This window comes from Orycteropus afer, unplaced genomic scaffold (assembly GCF_000298275.1).
Source record: "Orycteropus afer afer isolate SDZICR_OR568_19922 unplaced genomic scaffold, OryAfe1.0 scaffold00004, whole genome shotgun sequence".
NCBI classification, from domain to species: Eukaryota; Metazoa; Chordata; class Mammalia; order Tubulidentata; family Orycteropodidae; genus Orycteropus; species Orycteropus afer.
Window position 1 is genome coordinate 32,025,453 of NW_006921591.1, and position 9,103 is coordinate 32,034,555.

A 9,103-nucleotide genomic window follows, 5' to 3' on the forward strand; every position below is an offset into this window, starting at 1 on the left:
CCCTTTGATCTCATTTTCATGTTACTTGACTTTCATCCTATTGCAGAAACATCCTTCTACATTTCTCAAACTTGAAAAGAACATTTCTGCTTTGGGATATTTGTATTTTCTGTTCTTTTGGATTATTTTGTGCTTTATCCTCATCTCTTTGATTTACTGGGTCTTTCTCTCTATGCAGGGCTCATTTCAAATGACATTTCCCAGAAAGAACTTCTTAAGAGCAATGCTGAGTAATCTTTGCTCCTAATCCAATATACCTTGGTTACTCTTTACTCACAGTGAGAGTATTTAATTTATTGATTTGTGCATTTGTTTATTTTCATACTTTCTTCTATATAGTATAGATTCACTGGAGTTAAGACCTTTTCAGTTTTGTCACGTTTCAAGACAAAGGCAAGGAAGTGGGTGTTACAAAGAGTAGCTCTTCAGCAAACTTTAGTGGAATGAACAAACAAATCAAATCAGTATTTCTTTGTCTCAAACCATCTATATAATCTCTAATCAAAAAATTTAGCCCACAGATTCTCTTTCATACCACCACACTCATGAAAATGAATTAATTAGTAAACAACCACAAGTTTCTTATAATTTTCTATATATACAATTTTGAAAACTTAGCATTTGAGTAAAAACAACAAAGGTGCTAATGTGATGTTTCTATTCAAAAAACAAAGTAGATAACTAACATTGAGCTTTGATGGAGCCAGTAAAGTGGTTTTATAGATGGTAGAAGTTTGGTAGTGTAAAGAATACTTCAATCCTCATTTTCACAATGTTCAATCTTCCTATCCAAGAGCATGGTATGTTCTTCCATTTATGTGGATCTCTTATGGTTTGTTGAAGTAGTCTTTTACAGTTTTCTTTGTACAGGTTTTTTGTGTCCCTCAAAAGATTTATTCCCAAGTATTTCTTTTTTTTTTTTTTTTTTTGTAGCAATTATAAATGGTACTGATACCCCTATTTCTTTTCAGCAATCTCTTTCCTTATGTAGAGGGATCCAAGTGAGTTTTGGATGCTGATCTTGTATCTTGCCACTATGCTAAGTCTCTCAATTAGGTCCAGTAGAGTTTTATTGAGTCTCTTGGGTTTTCTAGGTATAGGATCTTATCATCAGCAAATAGGGATAGTTCACTTCTTCATTACCAATTTGAAGGCCTTCAATTTCCCTTTCATTTCTTGTTGTCCTTACTTGGACTACCAATACAATGTTGAATAGAAGTGGTTATAGAGGGCATCCTTGTCTGGTACCTGTTCTAAAGGAGAAAGATTTCAGTCTCTCTCCATTGAGAATAATAGTGGCTGTTGGTTTTTCACATATATCATTTATTGTATTGAGAAATGTCCTTTCTATTGCTATTTTTCTGAGAGTTTTTTTCAGGAATGGGTGTTGGATTTTATCAAATGCCTTTTCTCCATCAACTGATGTGGCTCTATTCCTTTTGGTTTATTTATGTGACAGAATACGTTGATTGTTTTTCTAATGTTGAGCTATCCTTGCATACTTGATATAAACGCAACTTGGTCATAAAGAATTATTTTTTGTTGTGCTGTTGGAGTCTATTGGCTAGGATTTTGTTGAAGATTTTTGCATTCATGAGGCATATTGGTCTGTAGTTTTCCTATTTAGTCATATATTTGCCTGCTTTTGGTATCAAGGTTATGGTTGCTTCATAAAAAGAATTTGGGAGGATTCCATCTTTTTTGAAGTAGTTTGAGTAGCATTGGTGTCAGTTCCTCTCTGAATACTTGGTAGAATTCTCCAGTAAAATCACCTGAGCCAGGACTTTTATTTTTGTTGATAATTTTTCTATGTCCTGTTCAATTACTTCTTTTGCTATGGGGCCATTCAGCTTTTCCACCTCAGTCTGTGTTAGTTTAAGTAAGTAGTGTGGTTCTAGAAATCTATCCATTTCTTCCAGATTTTCAAATTTGTTGATGTGCAGTTCTTCATAGTATCCTGATATTATCCTTTTTATTTCAGTAGGTTATGCTGTTATGTTGCCCGTTTCATTTCTTATTCACATTATTTGTATTGTTTCTCCCTTTTCCTTTGTTAAATTTGCCAGTGGCTTGTTAATTTTATTCATCTTTTTAAAAAAACAACTTCTAGTCTTATTGATTTTTTCTATTGTCTTTCTATTTTCTGTTTCATTGATTTCTGCTCAAATCTTTATTATTTCCTATCTTCTGGTGACTGTTGGCTTTTCTTCCTGTTCTTTCTCTAATTGTTAGAGATGTGGCTTTAAAGTGTGATTATCATCTTTCTTCTTTTTTGATATGTGCATTTATTGCTATAAATTGGCCTCTGATCACTGCTTTTGCTGTGTCACAAAGATTTTTGTATGTTGTGTTTTCATTCTCCTTTGATTGAAGGAATTTTTTGCTTTCATTTTTCATTTCTTATCTTACCCAGTCTTTCTTAAGGAGGGTTTTGTACAGTTTCCATATATTTACTCTTTTTCCATTGATCTTCCCTATTGTTGATTTCTTATTTTTCAGTGCCTCTCTGTGTGTCTATCATGCTCTATTTATAACTCAGAAGTGATTAAATGTAGAATTTACTCTACTTGGGTAGATCAATTACAAATTTGTACAAATGTACAAAGAGGGAGAGCTGAACAGAAAATTTCAAAGAGCAGCTCAAGAAGACAAAGCCAATTACTATAATGAAACTTGCAAAGACTTGGAGTTAGAAAACCAAAAGGGAAGAACACTGTCAGTATTTCTCAAGATGAAAGAACTGAGGAAAAAATGTAAGTGATGATTGATATTGAAGGATTCTATGGGTAAAATATTGAATGATGCAGGAAGCATCAAAAGAAGGTGGAAGGAATACACAGAGTCAAAGAATTGGTCAATGTGCATCCATTTCAGGAGGTTGCATATGATCAAGAGCCAATGATATAGAAGGAAGATGTCAAAGCTGCATTGAAGGAATTGGCAAAGAATGGGGCTCTGAGAATTTATGAAATACCCATTGAGATGTTTCAACAAATAAATGCCCCACTGGAGACAAACATTTGATTATGCCAAGAAATTTGGAAGCCAGCTACCTGGCCAACTGACTGGAAGACATCCACATTTGTACCTATTCCAAAGAAAGGTGATCACACAGAATGTGGAAATTATCAAATAATGTCATTAATATCACATGCAAGTAAAATCTTACTGAAGATAATTCAAAAATGGTAGCAGCAGTATATTGACAGAGAGCTTCCAGAAATACAAGCTAGATTCAGAAGAGGACGTGGACCTAGGGATATCATTGCTGATATCAGATGGATCTTGGTTGAAAACAAAGAATACCAGAAAAATGTTTACTTATATTTTATTGACTAAGCAAAATCACTTGATTGTATGGATCTTAGCAAATTGTGGATAACATTGAGAAGAAAGGGAATTCCAGAACACTTGATTGTACAAATGAAGAACTTGCACATAGATCACGAGGTTGTTATTTGAACAGAACAAGGGGATACTGCATGGTTCAAAATCAAGAAGGGAGTGTGTCAAGATTGTATTTTTTCACCATACTTATTCAATTTGTATGCTGAGCAAATAATCCAAGAAGCTGAATTATATGAAGAAGAATGTGGCATCAGGTTTGGAAGATGATTCATTAACAATCTGCAATATGCAGATGATACAACTTTGCTTGTTGAAAGTGACGATGACTTGAAGCACTTACTGATGAAGATTAAAGACCACAGCCTGCAATATGGATTACACCTCAAAAATAAGAAAACAAAAATCCTCACAACCAGTCCAATAAACAGTCTCATGGTGGATGGAGAAAAGATTGTAGTTGTCAATGATTTCATATTACTTAGCTCTATAATCAAAATCAATGGAAAGAGCAGTCAAGACATCAGATGATATATCGCATTGGGCAAATCTTCTGCAAAGTACCTCTTTCAAGTGATGAAGAGCAAAGATATCTCCTTGAAGACTAAGGTGTACCTAACCCAAGTATTGGTATTTTCAATCACCTCTTATGCATGTGAGAGCTGAACAATGAATAAGGAAGACCAAATAAGAGTTGTTGCTTTTGAGTTGTGGTGCTGGAGAAGAATGCTATGAGTACCGTGGTCAGCTAAAAGACTAACAAATCTGTCCTGGAGGAAGTGCAGCCAGAATGCTCCTTGGAGGTGAGATTGGCCAGACTTCATCTCACATATTTTGGTCATGTTGTCAGAATAGAAGGAGATTATGCTTGGTAAAATAGGAGTCATTGAAGAAGGGGAAGACTCTTAATGAGATGGATAGACACAGCGGCTACATCAATGGGCTCAGGTATACCAAGGATTGTGAGGCTGGCATAAGTCTGGGCAGTGTTTTGTTCTGCTGTGCATAGGGTTGTTATGAGTCAGAGATGACTTGATAGCACCTAATGATAACAACTACTTGGGTATGGTCTAATTTATATAATAAAGAAAAACCTATTTCCAAAGGGTATCACATTCCCAGGTAAAGGTGTTAGAATTCCAGTACATATTTTGGAGGAACAAAATTCAAGCACTAACAGGAGGTTTTATTATTTTCATTTTATAATACTGGAGAGCAGAAACCAGGTCTTAATCTCTACTACACTTTGTGAACCAATTTCAGTGCATGTGGTCTTCTATAGAAAGCAAGGCATGGAAGGGTGTCCTTATCTGTTTTGGTTACCTAGTATCGTTCTAACAGAAATACCACAATAGGATGGCTTTAACAAACAGGAGTTTATTCTCTTACGGTTTTGGAGGATAGAAGTCTGAGTTCAAAGTGCCAGGTTCTAGGGGTTCGGTGAAAGCCCCTCGACCTTGGGCTTTAGCTCTGCCCTTATTCCTGGACCACTGAAGCTAGAGGCGTCTTTTCACTCAGACAGCTGCCAGCTGCTGAGGATGACAAAACCAAGGTTGACAAATGAAAAGGCACACTCCCAATATTACCAAACCACATGGCAGGTCATTAATTCAAGTCCATTAAAAGTCCCAAGATCAGTAGGGCAACATGGCAGGCTGCTGAACAATGACTCAGCTACATGCAGGTTCAAGAATGCCATCAACTGGAGACCTTCCTCAAAGTTTCTTCTTATATACTAGAAGCAGCCCATATCCCCAAACAGCTACTCAGCTGCTCCAGTAGATTCCACCATGGAGTTAATTACCAAGCTCACAATGGGAAATAACTACATACAGCTGCCCAGCCACTCAACCAGTCCCGCCAACCTAACTATCATGTTATCCTTACATTTTTTGGGGAAGATGACACATATTCCAGGGTTGCTTTAAGGTTGAATTACTGCTGGAGGTGAGACTTCTACAGAAAGTCTAGAAGTGCACTGCTTATATTTGCTTCAACCACCAGAAAGACTGAATGAGTGGCCCTGTGGTGTTGTAGAAAATGTTAGACTTTGAGGTCAGACATAGTGGAGCTGTAGCTCATATTTCTGATTTTAACTAGCTATATGTCTCAGGGCAAATTTCTCTGAACATAAATAATTTGCTTACAATACCTAAGTTCAATTTCTGGCCAATGCACTTCATGAGCCACCTCCCAGTTCTCAGAGGGTGCTTGTATGTTGCTATGATGCTGAATAACTTTCAGTGGAACTTCCAGCCTCAGGTGGATGGCGGGTACACGTTTGGTGATCTACTTCAAAAATCTGCCAAGGAAAACTCTAGTGATCACAACAGTCCAACTCATAGTCAGTAATGGAGATAGTGCATGACTGGGCAGCATTTGAACTCTGGTGGTGCAGTGCCTAAAGTATTTGACTGCTAACCAGAAGGCTGGTCATTCAAACCCACCAGCCACTCATCAGAAGGAAGGTCAGGCTAGCCACTTCCACAGTGATAGCACCTCAGAAACCCAAGGATGGGTAGCTGTGAGTCGGATCTGACTTGACAGCAGTGTGTTGTGTTGCATTGTAGGCAGCATTTTGTTCCATTGTGCATGGGGTTTCCCTGAGTCAGGGATCACTTGATGGCAGCTAGCAATAACATCAAAAGTGCCTACCTCACAAAATGGATTAAAAGTAGAAAGGTGACAATGTCTATAAAGCTCGGAACTCATCATGTCTGGTATAGTGCAAGCACTGTCACTAGCCTTTCAACTGTCCCTGAGAAACCTAATTTATCCAGTAAAATATCCATGAACTTTCTTCACCAGAGGAACTGACACATTGGTCATCCACCTCCTTTATCCTCTTACTATAAAAGCATGGAAAAAAAAATACAAATAGTTTAAAAATCCTTTCCTTTAGTTCTGAGACCAGAGCACAGTTATGATACAGTCCCAACCACTAAAAGAATACATTCCTTTTATTAGTTTAGTAGTTTATTATTTTATCACAATAATACATCCAAAGGAGACCAATGATGAAAATAGTAAAATTATCATGATGATTTGAAATGCAAAAATTGGTAACAATAAAGCGTGTAAAAACAATTGAATGGAAGTAAATCCTCATTTCTGGAATATACGTAATCCAAACAAGAATAAATGGGCAAGATAATGAAATCAAAGTTTGCTTCCTCTTATGCTTTTTAAACAATGGAAAGATGTAATTTGTAGCAGCTTTTCCAAACTCCAACCTCGAGAGCTGAGACATGTCTTAAAAGTCTCTCTTAGTGGAGAACCATCAACACTCTCTATCCATCATCTTGCACCATTCATCCATACTCTTCTAACAAGAAGACATTTAACACAAAATAAGAATGATGAAGGTCACTGGATTTTATGCAATTTATAACTGCTGTCAAGCCATATTAATTCATCCAGTGCTTGACTAAAATTTGCTTAGAACGATTGTGTCTCTCACCAAAGGTTCATTATTTTCCAGTGACAAACTCCAACTGAAAGGACCAGATTGGCCATAGATCAAAATGACCTTTATTAGAGGATAAGTTTGTTCACAGAACATGTTCCTCTTTATCTTACAATGAAAACCACATTCTTAATTTTCTTCTATTCTTTGAGTAGGGTAATGTTTTAAGTTGTATTGTTTATAAAGAAGATATAGTCTATGACTGCATTTTTAATTTTCAAAATACAAAAACCAAAGTTACCTATGCCATACAGGGGTAGATTTAGGAGATGCCAAATCCCTTATATTTGTGTTTATTTCATGAGTATCTTGAGAGTCAGGAGTCTTCCAGGAAAGCAGCCCAAACCTTGTATTCAATGACATTTGCTAGCTTGTGAATGCAAATGGGGCAGGGGACAGGGATCCCTGCTGACAACAAAACACTTGCAAAAAGGGACTGATTAAGGAGAAATTCATTCAGAGACAAGAATGCTTTTCAAATGATAAGGTGGACTCAGTCACAGGGTGTATTTGAAGGACCAGAGTGGCTCTGAGAGAAAATGATGGGATTTTGTGTATTCATCCCTTCCCAGTCACCATGGTTACTCAGGATATGTGAGCAAAATGGGAACAAAAGAACTGTGCATAAATGGAAGTCATAGACATAAAACACATTTCCTCTTTCATTTAATTTGAAATGCATTAATCTAAAACACCTCCCTGATGAAATGCTTTTAAGAGATAGGTAAGAATTTACTTACTTGTTTGGATACTCAAGTCAGTTTAGGTGGGCCAATGTAGCTCAGGCTTTCATCTGAGTAAGTAACAGAGTCACAGACTTGACCAAAAGAGGCTTGATTTGTGCAACCCATGGAGTATTTGGTATTACTGAGTGTTAGCAGCACCAGGGTCTGGGGAAGTTGTGCCTTACTGTTACTCCAAGTCATTGTCTGGACAGTAACCCCTGATAATTCAGGATCATACTAGTTAATTGGGGATTGCTCTCTATGACATAATGGTAAATATTTTCTGTAAAGGGTCCAATGAAAAGTATTTTTGGCTTTCTGGGACATACAAATTATATTGCAATTGTTAAACTTTTGCACTGTAGCCCATAAGCAGGCATAGACAATATGTATACAGATAAGCATAACAAGATTCCAGTGAAACATTTGATTTTGTGTGTGTGTGTGTGTGTGTGTGTGTGTGATGTGATGGTAAATACCAGAATGAGTGCCTTCCTATTTTTCCCAATGCTCCTCCCAGATTCAACAGATGCCTCCAAACTCTTCTGTTTATATATTTATAATTTGTGACTGTTCCTTCTCAGTTCTGTGGCTTTGACAATATAATTTTCCTTACCTCAAATGCACCCCACATTAAAATCAAGCAATAAAAAATCTTAACACATACTCCCCTCCAGTTATCAGTAGTACTCCCATTCCTATAAGTATTATCTGAATTCTGAATCAACATTCTATCCCAGAACTTGCTACAAGGCCTGTCATAAAAAATATATTCAAGAAATACTTTTTGAATAAATTATTGAACAAATAAATAAAAGCCTGTCTGTATGCCTAGCATATAACAGAATCTGGATCAAAATAATAAATATTTGGTAAATGTTGTTAAAGTTGCTATTTGATTTGAAAATTATCATTCCATTAATACTATATTGCAAACTACTGGAACATAAAAAATTATTATTTTTAGAACTTAATTAATTGTGCATGATATAATCCCCCAATAATGCTTGACTGGAGTAAATAAACAATAGACAATTACTGAAGAAATGAATGAATGAAGTGATGTAACGGAGGCTTCTGGACTATAAATGAATTGCTCTCCTATTTTTCAAAAATTGAAAATATTTTCAATTTTCTCCTCTACTTTTCTCCTCCCACATTAGTGAATATATTTGTGTGGTATTACCATTTACAGAATGAGAAAAGGGAAACAATTGCCAGTCTGTTTTCCTGACTTTAACTTTCTCTTAATAATCATTATCTTTTTCCATTCACCATGTAGGGAATGCCTTGCGTCACATGGGCTCTTCAAGTAGTATCTATACTCCTTTTTGGTGTACAATGCCGATAGGTCTAAGCAACTCCATGCACAGGGCATCTTGCAAGAGTTCACCTGCTCCTTCACATCTTCCCTTATTTATAGTGGCATAGCTGCTTCATTTCAATGTCCCCCAAAATTTTGCCTTGGTAGGTCCGATACATTGTGGAGGTTTACTTCAAACCAAACAGTATGATTAATCAGGCAGATGATATCCCTAACAGAGGTTTTTTTTTTTTTTTTTTTTTT